At 33.5% G+C, this 15,074-nt stretch overlaps 1 protein-coding gene across 4 annotated transcripts in view; it reads right to left on the reverse strand.

The window, feature by feature from the left end:
* The window catches only part of LOC111055349 (homeotic protein antennapedia-like), a 388,426-nt gene that overhangs the window by 275,582 nt on the left and 97,770 nt on the right, over positions 1-15,074 (reverse strand). The window contains exon 1 of one of the 4 annotated variants that reach the window (XM_039433877.1): positions 9,370-9,441. The exons of the other annotated variants lie outside the window; for them this stretch is intronic. The gene's annotated coding sequence lies outside the window, so the exon portion shown is untranslated. Of the gene's footprint in view, positions 1-9,369; positions 9,442-15,074 lie in introns of those variants that run through there. 4 annotated transcript variants of the gene reach the window in all.

The following is a 15,074-nucleotide window of genomic DNA, read 5'->3' on the forward strand; positions in this document are numbered from 1 at the left end:
TTACCATTGTACGTGAAAAAAACAATGAATACATTTCGGACAGTCCGTTGGCCAGTGTAAAAATGCTCTCTATCCAACACAGCAGTCCTTCCTTTTTTAGCACAGCAATGCGTGAACATTGTAGCTTGTTCAATAGAGAACACTGAAGAATACCTTGGATAGTGCTTCACTAGCAGGAGAACAAAAAACGAAAACCTTCGGGCGTTGTTGCAGGAAATAAGGAAAAAATGAAGACCCACACACACACACTCACACACGTACACAGAGTGCACCCACACATAGACACAAACTACAAAACAGGTAAGCAACCCTCCAGTTGTGTTTGATTTTTTCTTTTCCCCAAAAAAACAGGGGTCCAAGGTAAAGTGGTGATTTATCACCAGTACATTGTAGGTATGCCAAGCCGAGCCAAATGCATTGTGTTTTTCGTCCGAGGGTCCTTGGATCCTTTCTGGAGATTCTTGAAACAGGGTACACCAAATCATCGTGTGTTATCATGGAGACAGCATTATACCGAAACGGGTGCTGAATCTTCTCTGCGCATGTGCAGTCCATGAAATACGGGGACAGATCGCAGTACAGTATTCTGTACTGCAACTGCATTCTACCATAGAGAAATAATAGCCTAAGTAGATATCCCATGGTATAGGGCGTTTATGTCGCAACTTTTACTGTTATCTCAAGCCGATTACTGTCGATTATTGTTGATTTTTACTGTTTTGGCCGGGTGAGATTGTATGAACGGCACAATATAAGAGACTGCCAGCGGCACATAGCTTTATGGGAAAGAACTACGTGGACTATCGGCTTGAGATAACAAAAAAAGTTACGACATAAACACCCTATACCATGGGATATCTACTTATGCTATTGTTTCTCTATGATTCTACCAAAATATTTTTTCCTGGATAAATTTCGAGACGAAAATTATTGAGGACTGAAAATTTTGTGAAGTGAACAGCTACAAGACTCAACCACCTATTTCGAACTATGTGTAACCTTATCTGAATTTGGGAGAGGAATAGCCGATGGTTACCTCATTATTTCTCTCTCTATCATTTTGGTGATGTACTTATTGTATGAAACAATCAATAAAGACGGATATGACCGATGCAACATAAAAATATTGATATGGTGTTCAATTATTTAGAATTACATTATTTGCAGAAAAGTACCATAAGCTGAGGCCTAAAACAGTTCCAATTAAAATATTATCACAACGATTTGAGTGAAGCTTTATTGGAAATGAGTCACTGGCACATTACTGCCGTATGTTGGAGGGGAGGCTACTGGAGTTGATTTGGAGACCTATCGATCTGAATCGATCGAACAAATCTCATTGTAACCGTTTGTCGATCAAATTCTAACCGTTATGATCAGTGGCGTAGCGAAGGGGCGGGGGGGTTTCCAGGGTTAAAACTCTCACATGAACCCAAAAAAAGGCTCAAAATGAACCCCCCCCCCAACTTATTTATTTATTCAACAGAAAACACATAATCATTAAATGATTGGAAACTTACTATTCCATTCCCGAATTTTGATTCGTCAGCACTGTTAAACACAAATATTTTGGTCACAGAATAAATACAATTTCTATAATATATTACATACTTCAAAATTGTTTAGAAATTGTTTACATTGTTCGAAATTGTAATGTTTAAAAATGTTTTGTATTGTTTAAAAATTGTTTACATTGTTCGAAATTGTAATGTGATATTACTGTAGAGATTAACTTGACAGCTTTCATTATCTTTCACTGAAGAATGAATTGATGTAAGTACCACCACAGATAAAATAAGGTTATAAGTCCTCTCTCTGGTACCACTTGGTATATCTAGTCAAATACTGCAACTTATTTCACGAGGAGACTACAATGTTTGTGTTTCTCAATATTATAATTCTGTTTCTCAAAAAAAATCAGCAAACAACATCTGAAACAGTGGTAGGAAAAAATATACAAGAACATCCTAATTTCCATAATAACAAAAAAAGATTAATGTTATGGAATCTTTAAAATTCAAATCCAACATTTCTCTGTTGAATTGAGCCTCGAGATCGACTTTTTTTTTTCAGTTTGAATTTTAATGTAACAAAAACCAGCTTCCGAAATGAACAGAATTCGTCGACCAATCAACAAGCAAAAAACATGGTTTGGGTGCGGAGATCTCACGACTTCTCCGTTTCTACGCCATGATATTTCTCTAATAAGCTGCACTGAGAAGATTAGAAACAGCCAGTTGTGAGAGGAGCCAACTTGAAATGATATTTCGTACGTTTAAAAGAGAAATAAATCATAGCGACCGTTGATCTTTGCCACTTCTCATTCAATCTTCCTCTTCCTCCTCTCACACTCTCTCTCTCCAATCATTCTCTCCTTCGTATACTCAATCTCTTTCTCTCTATGCCACTCTTTCTCCTTTTTTTCTTTCTATTTCTCGATCCGTCCATTTTTTTCTATTCTGGGTTCTTCTCTTTACTCCATATTCTCTTTTTCTTACAGCACGGTTTTAAAAAATCTTCTACTTTATTCGGTTCAAACCATCCATTATTACTTTAATCTGCAAATTTTCCTTTAATGGAATAGGCCTAGGAAAATTATTGAGGAATATTCTGATGTTTTGCCTTTATTGAAGTTCTGAGTGAGCTTGAGTTTGATTATGTAGTCATTCTTCATAATCTCCATAATCCTTCACAATATCTCCACTTATATCTTGATTTCTTTCACCCAATGCTTTAACATGCTTCCCTTTTTTCTTGCTATTATAGACCAATCAGTACTATTAATAATTATAATTAACGGTACATCATCATTATAATATTCATAATCACATTATTATTGGTACTATCCTATCTCCTCTTTACAAATAGGAAATACTTGTAAGATACCATAATATATAGATATATGTTATATTTAAATATAGTTTGGTGTTTTAATTTCTCCTAATTCAAAATGTTCAGCTTATATATAGGGTTGGGGTGGAAATGATGTACAACTCCGTAATATAGTTCCAAAGGCTGTTCATTTATTTCCTTGTACACTGCGTATTACAGTCCCAAAGGATCCAATGATAATTGAATTGATTATTCTAAATGATATTTGAGTACTGTTTAATTAAAAATATATATATATATATATATGTGAATGTATATATATATATTTATATATATATGTTATATATTATGTATTTATTATTATTCTACGAGCCATTTTATATATGGTTGTTGTTGTATTATGTATGTTGTGGTTTCGGTATTCTAAATTTTTCAAACCCTTACCTTATTGTGCTTGCTAATTTTGACTTTTGTCTGAGATTTGCGTATCATGTCTTATCTTGAGCTTGTTGTTATTTTATTTTATGCATAGAATTTTCCACTCTTGCTGATTTATGTATTTCTGTCTTTATCAATTCATCTCAAATTAATTAATTTATTGTTCTTATTGTATTTTTTCATTTAAAGAAAATAGGTATTGTATACACTATTTTAGATAGTTCTTAGTTTTATTTAGTTATATATTTTTCTCTCTTTCGTTTTCGTTTTCAATAAATATTGTTTTTTTCTGTCTCTCTGATGCTCCTCCATGCGGACGTGACTTAGTCACTTGCATGGTAGAATATTTCTGTATATTATGTGAAATTTCTGCAAGTGCAATTTTGTAATTATTTTGTTTTTTTTTATACGGAAATAAAGATTATTATTATTATTATTATATATTTTTGGACGAAAATAAAACTTGAACGTTTTACAGAAGAAACATAACCTATTCTAGGACATTTTATTAATTTATCAAAATTTGGGAATGGAATAGATTTGGGCCAAGCTTGTTGTTCCTTTCTAATCATATTTATATGATTTGTGATTCTGTCCACAAATAAATAAATAAAATGAAAATGAAATTGAAAATATTAAATTATAGGAAAATATAAATAGAGAGAGGATGAACAGGAAAAAAATGGCATATGAGATGCAAGAAACGGCTAAGTTTGTATTCTGAAGTCGTTCATAACTTGATGAAAATATTGTTTTATAAATTGTCTCTACTTATTTTTTCTCTGAAATTGTTTCTTTCCATTCACTCTCCTTATTCATTCGATGTCTTGTCAAATTATCTCCTCACACAGCAAAATTAATCTCTCTTCCATCTATCACTCCTTTGCTCTTTTTTGGCTCTCACTTTTCAGGCTCATCACTAATAAAACTATTTTCAAATAATACTCTTCTCAAATTGTGATCAAAATCATCGCAATTTTTTCTCTCAAATACTCCCTCAATACTTCATACACTATTTCAAACTATATTCTCTTTCACAGTCTTTCTTCGTTCTCTTTCTCGTTGTCTTCCTCTTTCTCTTTCTCTCTCTTTCTCTTTCGAATTCGCAGGGTTTGTTGGCAGCGGGCAATTAGACAGCATACACCGGCGCTCGGTCAGATTATCGCTGCTGAGTCCACTTCGAAATTTATGGTTTCATTTCGGCGTTTCTTTCTTCATTTGGGTTCCTCTCTTCTTCCCTCACCATCACCAACTCTATCTCTCTCACACCATATCTCTTACACTATCAATCCCTTCCTCACTCTATGTATCTCTCTCTCATCTGCATCTCTCATACTCTCACTCTCTCCCAATCCCTATCTCTGTCTCTTTCCCGATTTGAGAACTTCATTAAGGCGCAATTTCTCATTCGTTCGCTCCAATCCTAGAGAGAAGGTTTGGCCGACTGATGATAGTCATGTTCACAGCGAGGCGGCAAACTCCCGCCGGAATTCAATCATTTTGCGGGTGCAGCGTCTTTCACGTTTTCGACCCGCCTGTGAATTATTGGTGATCACGAGTACAATCCGATGATTTCGCTCCTCGATGAAGGTGCAAAATCCAACGAAATGCAATTATGTGAGAAAATGCGATTTCCCTGTTTTTCCAGCGATGAAACTACCGCTATTTATGATTAGATGTGTTGTTATTACTACATCATAACCAATAGGTGATTGTTGTTGATGTTGATGTTGAGTGGTAGCCTATTATAAGAATCAGAGTTAGCCCCATAACCTTGATAATTTTAATTTTAATTTTAGTTATATTTATTTTATTTATAAGTTTACAGTTTAGTTGGGAAATAATAACATTTCTTCCGTGGCCTACCAATAGATCTTTCCCTGCCGGTTTATAATTCAATATCAGTAGTGGAAGCCTTTCTGCCGGCATTCTTTCCACTGCTTCCGGTATTGTGTGACTTTTTCCAACAAGCTGTAAATTCCTAGCTCTGCTCGGATATCATAAGAGATCTATTTGTAGGCCACGGAAGAGATGGCAATAAATACACTACTTGTATATATTATAGCGTAATTTTGTAATTGAAATATAGATGTTAATAAGCTGTTTGTAAGTCGGAACAGGCATTAACCTAATCCTTGTACGTAAGATGATGAATAATAACATTTCACTAAATTTTGTACTTTCATTATAAACCTTGAATGGTGATATGTAAATAATAATTGAATATTGACTTACTCTGAATTGGCTTGATTTACCAAATAATATTAATATTGTAAATAGATCTATTTTTGTCTCTTCAGAATAATTTTTTTTTTCACTTTTAGTGCCGGTTGGTTGCACAACAGCCGGTTGATTTTTTTTTAAGTTATTATCCATATTTATAAAATGCTATGGCTCAGAAATATAACAATGTAAGAATACAAAGAAATATTTCTCATTTAAACATCGTCATATCCAGTCATAATAATAATAATATAACCAAAACTCATCATCCACATTTTCCAACCACTTATGCTCATAAAAAACTAATATCAAAAATAAAAAATTCATATTTCTTTTAAAAAAACGAAACAATACAATATAATATACCCAACATTTTTTTGTTACACAATTATACTGCTAAATAATTAGCCTACTATACTGTATGGTACAAGAAACAATAATAAGGTACCCCTGTAGTGAAAATTGTGTTGAGGTTACCAAACTTGATTTTAACAAATAAAGTATAAGAGTGAGTCAAGCCTGATACTCACTTAATCACAAAAAAAATCCTTTTAAAAAAATAACAGAAAAATAAATATTGAAAAAAATAAATATAGAGTGCCATTAGCCCAATGATCTGATCCAATTCTCAATATCAACTATGCTCATGAGAAATTGCTTGATATAATTTTCTAATAAACGTTTTGATCTCGAACTTTCTTCAATTTTAACCGTGATTAATTCCACGAGAACCAATCAGAAAGCCATCTTTTCAAAAACGCCTTCTCTGATTGGTTCTAGTGAAATTAATCATGGTTAAAATTTAACCGGCTGTTGAGCAACCGGGCCTTAATTTTGAAATTTTATTTGGTTTTTTCCGGTTTAGAGTTTTGGAGTTTCCGGTTGAGTTTACTTGATAAGTCTCAATATTTTATCAACCCAGATTAGCGGAATTGGGATGATAATTTTATTTCTCAATATCTGAATTCAATTAATAAGTCTATTCCAGGTTGAGGCCTTAACAATTAATTTATTATTCTTTCTAAAACCCCATAAGTGCAGCAAGAATTCGGGATAGGTGATGCTGAGATATACTACTAGAGTTTGAAATGGTTCCGATCCTCTGTAAATCAATTTCGAACAAATTTTTAAAAAAATTACCATCAATGAAATTCTAAAGCTTATAACTTCAGTCAAACAATGATCATCCTACTTTATCAATTCGTCTAAGATTGTAGATTGTAATGGAATTCGATTATTAGACTATACTTAATTCAAATAGTTTTAGTGTATGCACAATATTTATGTTATGTTGTATTGTAAACCGTTAAAGAAGTCCGTAAATTTCGTTTTTTTCTGTCGAAATAAAGCTTATTATTATTATTATTATTATTATTATTATTATTATTATCATTATTATTATTTTTTTCATTTCTCATTTCATTCATCACATGACAAGTGAGTGTTTATTGCAATCAAATTCGGCCTTTGGCAAGACTTTGGTGCATCACTAAACAGAAATGTTCAGAAATGATCTCACAATGTATGCTGTGCTGAGAACAACTGCTTTTTCCATGGCATATTTTGCACTTTTCGATATTCCTGTCTGATTGATTGATTGAGTACTTCATTTATGTAGATTACAATATATACTGGGAGATTATATTGTAATATAATCTACTGGTAGATTACAATATAATCTGACAGAGATTTGCTGACACTTTCCTAGTAGTTACAACTCCAACCGTGGAGATAATGACAGGAACAATATTGTGACCTTTTCTTGCATCCAGATTACAGATATTATTATTATTATTATTATTATTATTATTATTATTATTATTATTATTATTATTATCATTATTATAATTCATCGAATACACTTTGTACCTGAGTTGAGAATGAACCAGATTGAGAGAGTTCTTATTTATTTTCTTAGTAAATCATCACTTTTTTTTGAATTCCCTATTTGAACTCAACACCTAGAGGATTTGAATCGGAATCCAACAAATATACTACCTAGAGAAGTATATTCTAAACAAAATATACATTGAGAGAAGTAGGCTAGACGCTAGCTAGACATTTCGATACACAGTTTTGAAAATCTCAGTCAATAAAGTTGACTTATCTTGACATAATTTGACTGTAGGCAGTAGTACTGTAGTAAACGATTAAAAGAACATAGGTCTCAACAAGTTGAAACTCGTTTTTAAAGGGGCTTAAATATATTTGACAGTTTTATTTGGCATTTATGTGTTGTAGTGATGCTATCGCTGTGTTGGGCTTCCGCGCCCGTAGTTTATGATGCGCTACCATCTTTAATCTCGCACGCACTCTCTCCTTCTCATTCACATTTACAGAATCGCTCCGTTTCTCTCTTTCTTACAGCAGAATACGAATGTTTATTATTTCTTTAGATTCCGTGAACAAAGTTTAAAATACGTGATTGATCCACCTTCACATACCTTTATCCTGAATGTGCTATAAACTAATTAAGTATACATTTTGGCATATATTTATTATCATGATATTAATAGCCTACGTTCCATTTCTATTGATACATCCACACAAGTTTAAAGGGTCACAATGATACATTTTCAACTAGAATAACACATTGCTGTTAAATTTTGAAGCCTACAAGATTTGAAATCATTGTAATAATATAATTTACATTATAACGTATGCCTAGAGTTGTCCAAAGAGTTACTTTGTGGAGGGAACAAAGATGTGAGAACTTAGAATAAGATGGAAATAAATTGATGATTTATCTTGGATAGTTCATCTCAAATAATATGGATTATAACGATTACTGAATTGCTTGATTCGTTCAATCGAAGAGAACAATGTTCTAGATTTCGAGGGGAATATAGGTCGACCGAAAGAGTGCTTAAATAATATAGTAGACTACTATTTTCATTCTTAACTCTGTACTAATGTCTCAACCATTACTAGCAGACAAACAATAGATTTTGACATAGGCCTACTGTACATAATCTAACTTTTTTTGGTAGAAATTGACGAATAATAGACAAATTTATCATTCTGCAACTAATGGTAAACATGGAGTTTGAATAAATGTACAAAAGAGTGATAGCGCATACTTTGAAACACTTCTTTATTGTTGTGAAGACATAGTCTACACCACAATTCTAGATAGTAAGATAAGATTGACTACAGCTATAGTCTACAAACAACTTAAACCTCAATCGGTAAACTATTCTTCTTTTCAAATTATATTATAATTGATCATTCTGCAACTAATGGTAAACATGGAGTTTGAATATATGTACAAAAGAGTGCTAGCGCATACTTTGAAACACTTCTTTATTGTTGTGAAGACATACACCACAACTCTAGATAGTAAGTTAAGATTGACTACAGCTATAGTCTACAAACAACTTAAACCTAAATCGGTGAACGATATTCCTTTTCAAATTATATTATCAGCCAAAACAAAAATAGCCATTTCTGACGAGAATAACAAAAGTTTTGGTGAATATCCCATGTCAAAGGGTATCGATCATTCGTTGTGGAGAATCATGTAGATTCATTTACACATACATGTGCATGTTTGTGAATCGAATAGACCTAGTTCTGTGCATAACGTCTTAAATAAGAATATTTAAACCATCGTGAACCTTCAATCCCTGTCTTTACAGATTTCTCTAACCTTGAAATAATCATATCTTTATCCCTACTACAGTACATAATTTATTATGAAACGATCCTCCAGCATATTTTGAAACAGAATATTGGTTTTAAAAGATAACTAATAAAAATGTATTTCTCTCAACAAATCTTAAGCTTAGGCCTATCCGATCTTCATAGACAATATTCATAAAATTTTAATGTGTAAATTTAGATCTGTTTTTAAGATTTATGACACCCAATACTCACATGGAAACACAACATGTTCCAACGTCAACAACGCGAATTTCACTGACACCAACATTTTGAACAAACATTCGCGACGGCACTTTTCGACGATATCGGACGGTGACGGACGGTGACGGACGATATCGGACAGACAGTTCTCCGTCGTCGAGGAGGTAGACGTACGAATCACTGGGAGTTATTACAGTACCGACCACTGACTGTACACTTGCAGATACGCGAGTCGAGTCTCTCTCTTGATTCTCTCTCCTGGCTACGCGGCTTGGAACTGGTTTTTCTAATGGCGCCTTTCAGCCTCTTCGTCAATGGCTGACTGGCCTAAACACGAAGGGTGGCTGCCGGCTGATGAAAAGCAAGGGTGCTGGCTGCATGGCCGCGTATCAAATCAAAACCAACCCCTCGACAGGATGCTGAGTTTTGAGTTGGTGAGATTCAGTGACTGAATTTAGGGATGAGATTATGGAGACAGATATTGATTGAATTCAACAAAGGGAAGTTTTGGGAGTTTTTGAATACGAAACTACCCTCCAATAGGATGAGCGTTGGTGACAGAAATTAATTGAACCTAACAATGAGAAGTTTCAGGATTCTTTAAAATCAGAGCTACCCTCCAACAGGATGAGATGTTGGTGACAGAAATTAATTGAATTCAACAATGAGAAGCTCCAGGTATTTTTAAAATCAAAGCTACCGTCCAATAGGATGAGGTTTTGATGACATTCATTAATATTGCATGTGAAAGGGGGACGTTTTTGAAGTGTTTGTAGAATAAAAACTACTCTCCAATACGATGAGCAGTTGGTGACAGAAATTGATTGAGGGAATTTTTTGAAGAGTTTTGAAACTCAAGACTACTCTCCAATAGGATGAGTGGTTGATGACAGAAATTGATGGAATGAAAAAATTCGAAGGGGGGTACACCCTTACAAATTGAAGAGTTTTAAAAATCAAAACTGGTTCTTCTATAGGATGAGATGTTGCAACATATTGATTGAATGTGACCAAGAGAAGTATATAAAGAGTTTTTAAAATCTTAATTGCCCAACTATCAATGGGGGTGAGTCGGTCACAGAGACTGATTTACAAAAGGTGACATCTGAAAAATTTGAGAACTGTATCTTCCCTAGTGACTCTGGTGTGTAATTCACGGATATTCATTGATAGATGGAAGGAATCAAGGCAACATTGGAAATCAAGCTAACCCTACATTGTTGAGTAGTTGGAGAATTTAGAAAAAATATAAAATATAAAATAATCCTTCTTCTATCGAGAATGATTGTTGAGACTCATGTTGATAGATGGAGAACTAGTTTCTATAGAGACCTAGAATCTGCAGTCTATTTGGAGATGGAATATTTGGATTGTAAAAGCAGGTCGCTAAGCCTCTGATATAATATTTTCAATACGTTGCGTTTCCCTCATGTTTTCAATATCTACAGTGTTATTCTGTCCTTATTTCTCTAACAGAGACACCTTGTTATACTCCCAGGATCCTAACTTTCTGAATAATCTGTAAATGAAGCTGTACTTCAAATCAATATGTAGAGGAAATTCCTTCTCTGGGAAGGTCCAATGCATATCGTATCAATTATCACGATTTGGATACAAGAATAATTGAAAAGTAGGATACATGGTGATTCACATGAGTTTGATAAAAAATAGGTTTGCAGGAAGATTTTGTAGTAGAAGCTTTTATTCTAGTCTTAATTAGGAATGCGCAGTATCAGTCGACAAAATATTATCAACTACAAACTATTGTATCGTACAGATGGAATTAAATAGAGAATGCCTGACTGGCAATTGGGAGGTACCGGGTTCGATTTCCGGGCTGGCAACTAATTTTTGGATAGTAGTTCTCATCGAATTTCCATCTAGCTGTAAACCATGTTGTCAATGTCTGCAGTAGCAGAAGTCTTCGGGGTGATTTGCAGAATTTATTTAGTATTTTCGTTAAATGATAATTATATTGTATCGTATCAATTATCATGATTTGTGATAAGGATAATTGGAGGATATGGTGATTCATATATTTCGATAAAAAATAGGGTTTGCAGGAAAATTTTGTAGTAGAAGCATTTTCTCCATGTTTTATTAAGAGTATGCAGTAGCAGTCGGTCATAATTATTATTAATTGTTAATATTATCTACTAATCTAATCAACTTCAATATATTTGGGTAAAAATTGTATTCCTGATAAAAACATTCCAAGTTCAATCAACTCCAAAAAACCGCTTTTTGGATCAGACTCACTTCCTAGTTCATCACCTGGTCATCCACACATGCCACAATAGAAATAAAAACATATCCGAAACTATTTCCTACGTGACTATTTATTTATAAATCCGTGAGAAAACACAGGCCAGAAGAGTTACAGCTTATAAATAAAGCAGGAAACATGATACGCTGTTTTTAGACCGTTGCTCTCTCATACTCCCACGTGATTGGTCGAAGGTTTGGGGGGACAGTTGGTTGGGAAGGGGGGGGGGGGGTAAGTGAGGTACGGTGTAACTAATTCGAAAAGCGAGAGAACAAATTTAAATCGAGTTAAGGGAATTCTGTGACTACTTCCAAATGTATATTGATTCTGGCTAGGCCTCGGTTCTCGCCTACCGCATTTCGTTGTGTACTCAAGCGGACAAGTCCAATGAGCTTATTAAACTCTTGCGCTGTTCACTGGAATGCATAATGGTTGGCGAAACTTGTGTCCTGACTTTTCCAAAAAAGAGAAAAATATCATTCAGAATTTGTATTAAATGTTATAGTATTTAAATTTGTATTGTAATATTGTTCTTGATGGATAAACTGTGATTTGATTTGAATAGTTTAATTGCTTTTGGGTGCAGTCACAGTTTATTCAATCATTCAATGAATGATTGTTAATATAAATCATCCTATGAAAGAATTTTGAGAAAGAATGGGATGATAATAAAGACTGATCTGAAATGTTGTTGGGTTCTAGTAAATGAAACTATTCTGTTATCACTCCTGTATTCTAATCACCAGCCCATTTCCTATGAACTCGGCGAATGGGAAAAATCCCAATAATTGAAATGTATTCACAAAGATTCAACAGGAAAAATTATGGCGGAAATCTGTTGAAACTTGGGCTCATTTCATTTGCAAATAACAATTTATAATGATAACTATGGAATAAGGTTAGTATCATTGAGTCCCTAAACAATCAATGATTTGATATTATTCAGGATTTAAATTGTAGTCTTATTCCCTGTAATGGAATTGTGGTATTGCCAGTCATACAAAGTTACATTACAGTCTTATCTATACACAATTAATACAGACAGTAGCACAATTTGAGTTCTCATACAGTTATGTTGGAACCATACACCTGAATTCCTCATAAATTACAATAATCATAGGAGATTATTACTCTATCTGGTAAATTATTATTATGCCTGAAAGATCACTGTCTAATCTTCCAAGGGAATTAGTTATATTTTCTCTAAGGGAATAGCAGTTCACTTCAATAGGATTCTATATGGGATAATGCCTTTGGAAGCGCAAAATCTCAAACCGATTGAAATAAGAGATACCAGTAGACTGAGGAAAAAATGAGTTCTGGAACAGGTACAAATAAATCTTATCTGTGAAGTGGAGATGATGTTCATGGGATAAATGAGTTGAAAAAGAAATCAATGTTGGTTTGAATCATTATATGATTTATCTGGCTTGTGTAGCATTTTGTTCCTCGACAATTTGGATAATCTGCTTCTACCAAAAATATATTTGGAGTGTCCCCACACAGGGTAGCCTATAGGAAACACATATTAGAAATTAGGAAACAGTATTATTGTATTTGCTTTTTTGGAATATATTTGATTCTTCATTTATTTTTTCAATAAAGAATTGGATGAAGAATAATCTTGTTAGCGTTCTAGATACACTGGATATCGTTTCAATTCAGAGAGTCAATCTAACATCTGCCAGTTTGTTGGTTTGTAGGGTAGAAGAGCCGAGCGGAAATCACCCAAATCCATGTCCAAGGGATGGTGGACCAATGAACGTCATCACCGACCGTTCTTGTATTTACATTCTCATTCCCCCCCTCACCGAACCCCAACAAAACAACCCCCTTTGCACAAAATAGGGCCATTCGGTCACAAAACTAACTGCCTCAATAGCTGTATCCTTACCCTACATTCAGTCGGTATCTAGTTCTGTTGGTGGATTTTTCGAAGTTTCAGAGTGAATGTACAGTAAGATCAAATTTTTTGTTGATCAGTGATTACAGTCGGAAACAAATAGTTCAAAGTACTGGATTTTATCATTCATTCCAAAGATATTTTCAAAAAAAATATTTAACTCAACCAGAAGGCCGGATAAGCTTAGTGCCAGTTGCACAAAGCCGATTAAATTTCAACCGTAATTAATTCTACGAGAACCTGATTGGTTCAGAGAAGCTATCTTTTCAAAAAACACCTACTCTGATTGATACTCGCGGTAAAGTTAATCACGGTTAAAATCTAACTGGCTTTTGTGCAACCGGGTCTTATTGTTGTATAAATATAATGTTATCGAATAAATCAAATTGTATATGTCTATCATCCAGACAAACGTTATCATCATTATGTAGTTTAGATAGAGACACTTGGAATTGGAATTTCAAGAGAGATTCCAGTAATCTGAAAAAAACAGTAGCTTATCTTTATTGCGCTCCATGTATTATCAACAAATAACTTTAATACGAGAATGTGAGAGAAATAAATTAAGAATAAAGTGAGACTTTGCTATCATTATGTGTGATTTATGTTGATTAATAGTGAACTGAAGTGTTTTTATAATTCTTTCAAGTTTCAAATATAATTTTGGTTAGGGATATTTGAATTGGACAATGGAGGCGTCTATTAAAACCGGTAAGAACCTATCGAATTACTGTAAAGATTACATTTTGATTTCTTGATGGTTTTACATTGCTTTTGGCTTGAATGAATATTAATATTTGTCAAATCTAAAATTATGGAAAGTGATAATTCATAGGAGATGGTCAGGTGATACATTTATTATTATCAATGGTAGAGGCGCAACTTTATTAATAAACAACTTTATCGAGCTACTATATTAAAAATAGAAAATTATAATTATGATGGAGAATCCATCATTACTACTTCATGCTAGGGTGTATAGTGAGGTCCACGTTATAATGGCAGTGTTTGATTAGCAATGATTGTATTGCGATCCTTGTCTTTCAATCAACAAAGCTCATAGCACTATCTCTCTCTCGCTTTGCTCTGTTGCCAGATCTATTAACAATGTAGTTTTAATGGTTAATTGAAAAAATATTTCAAATTAATTATTAAAAAATATAATTTATTGCCTGATAAAATATAATTGATTATTTTAAAAGAGAAAAACAGTAGAAATTGGGCTACATCAACCTGTTCTGCTACCAGAACAGCATATAAAAGGCATTCACAAGACAGAGGTTCGGCAACGTTTTTCTCCCATCTTTCTCCACTGCCATTGTAACGTGGACTTTCTATAGGGTTCAATTAATTTTTAGTGCACTTCAATATAATTACAGTATAAAAATAGTACTATAATGTAGAGAGTAAAAATGTATGAGGAAGTATAAGTTAAAAAAGATGAGGAATAATAATTAGCGATAAGAGTGAATATTGAGATAAGCCTCACAACTTATCTCTTCATCTTAAAGTGCAGTTGGATTTATGGTAATTCCATTACCATCAGAA

This window comes from Nilaparvata lugens, chromosome 8 (assembly GCF_014356525.2).
Source record: "Nilaparvata lugens isolate BPH chromosome 8, ASM1435652v1, whole genome shotgun sequence".
Classification (NCBI taxonomy): Eukaryota; Metazoa; Arthropoda; class Insecta; order Hemiptera; family Delphacidae; genus Nilaparvata; species Nilaparvata lugens.